The following is a 2,491-nucleotide window of genomic DNA, read 5'->3' on the forward strand; positions in this document are numbered from 1 at the left end:
TGATCCCGTGTCCAACACCTTGGACACATTGAGCTCAATATGATGATGCATTACCGAGTGGGCCCAGAGATACCTCTCCGTCATACGGAGTGACAAATCCCAGTCTCGATCCGTGTCAACCCAACAGCTACTTTCGGAGATACCTGTAATGCACTTTTATAATCACCCAGTTACGTTGTGACGTTTGATACACCCAAGGCACTCCTACGGTATCCGGGATTTACACGATCTCATGGTCTAAGGAAGAGATATTCGACATTGGCAAAGCTCTAGCAAAACGAACTACACGATCTTTTATGCTATGCTTAGGATTGGGTCTTGTCCATCACATCATTCTCCTAATGATGTGATCCCGTTATCAACGACATCCAATGTCCATAGTCAGGAAACCATGACTATCTGTTGATCACAACGAGCTGGTCAACTAGAGGCTTACCAGGGACATATTGTGGTCTAAGTATTCACACGTGTATTACGATTTCCGGATAATACAGTTATAGCATGAATAAAAGACAATTATCATGAACAATGAAATATAATAATACTTTTATTATTGCCTCTAGAGCATATTTCCAACACAAAGTAGTATGATAGTAATGATAATAGTGGTAAAAGTAACGATAGCAGTTTTGTAGTAGTTGTAATAGTAGCAACGGAAAAGTAAATAAGCGAAACACAATATGTGAAAAGCTCATAGGCAATGGATCAGTGATGGATAATTATGTCGGATGCAATTCATCATGTAATAGTTATAACATAGGGTGACACGAAACTAGTTCCAGCTCATCAATGTAATGTAGGCATGTATTCCGAATATAGTCATACGTGCTTATGGAAAAGAACTTGCATGACATATTTTGTCCTATCCTCCTGTGGCAGCGGGGTCCTAGTGGAAACTAAGGGATATTAAGGCCTCCTTTTAATAGAGTACCGGACCAAAGCATTAACACATAGTGAATACATGAACTCCTTGAACTACGGTCATCACCGAGAAGTATCCCAATTATTGTCACTTCGGGGTTGTCGGATCATAACACATAATAGGTGACTATAGACTTGCAAGATAGGATCAAGAACTCACATATATTCATGAAAACATAATAGGTTCAGATCTGAAATCATGGCACTCGGGCCCTAGTGACAAGCATTAAGCATAGCAAAAAGTCATAGCAACATCAATCTCAGAACATAGTGGATACTAGGGATCAAACCCTGACAAAACTAACTTGATTACATGGTAAATCTCATCCAACACATCACCGTCCAGCAAGCCTACGATGAAATTACGCATGCACGGCGGTGAGCATCATGAAATTGGTGATGGAGGGTGGTTGATGATGACGATGGCGATGAATCCCCCTCTCTGAAGCCCCGAACGGACTCCAGATCAGCCTTCCGAGAGGTTTTAGGGCTTGGCAGCAGCTCCGTATCGTAAAATGCGATGAACCTTCCTCTCTGATTTTTTCCTCCACGAAACGGAATATATGGAGTTGGAGTTGAGGTCGGTGGAGCAACAGGGGCCCCACGAGAAACGGGGGCGCGCCCAGGGGGAGGGGGCGCCCCCCCCCACCCTCGTGGACAGGGTGTGGGCCCCCTGGCCTTCATCTTTTGCTAGCATTTTTTATATTTTCCAAAAGTTATCTCCGTGGATTTTCAGGTCATTTCGAGAACTTTTATTTCCGCACAAAAATAACACAATGGCAGTTCTGCTGAAAACTGCGTCAGTCCGGGTTAGTTTCATTCAAATCATGCTAGTTAGAGTCCAAAACAAGGGCAAAAGTGTTTGGAAAAGTAGATACGTTGGAGACGTATCAACTCCCCCAAGCTTAAACCTTTGCTTGTCCTCAAGCAATTCAGTTGATAAACTGAAGGTGATAAAGAAAAACTTTTACAAACTCTATTTGCTCTTGTTGTTATAAATATGTAAAGCCAGCATTCAAGGTTTCAGCAAAGATTATGAACTAACCATATTCACAATAACACTCAGGTCTCATGTTTACTCATATTAATGGCATAATTAGCTAGTGAGCAATAATAATAAAACTCGGATGACAACACTTTCTCAAAACAATCATAATATGATAAACAAGATGGTATCTCGCTAGCCCTTTCTGAGACCGCAAAACATAAATGCAGAGCACCTTTAAAGATCAAGGACTGACTAAACATTGTAATTCATGGTAAAAGAGATCCAGTCAAGTCATACCCAATATAAACTAATAGTAATGCATACACATGACAGTGTGCTCTCGAGCGGGTGTTTTTTAATAAGAGGGTGATGACTCAACATAAAAGTAAATAGATAGGCCCTTCATAGAGGGAAGCAGGGATTTGTAGAGGTGCCAGAGATCGATTTTGAAATAGAGAGATAAATAACATTTTGAGCGGCATACTTTCACTGTCAACGCAACAACTATGAGATGGTGATATCTTCCATACTACATGCACTACAGGCGGTTCCCAAACAGAATGGTAAAGTTTATACCCCCCC

This window comes from Triticum dicoccoides, chromosome 3B, assembly GCF_002162155.2.
Source record: "Triticum dicoccoides isolate Atlit2015 ecotype Zavitan chromosome 3B, WEW_v2.0, whole genome shotgun sequence".
Taxonomy (NCBI): domain Eukaryota; kingdom Viridiplantae; phylum Streptophyta; class Magnoliopsida; order Poales; family Poaceae; genus Triticum; species Triticum dicoccoides.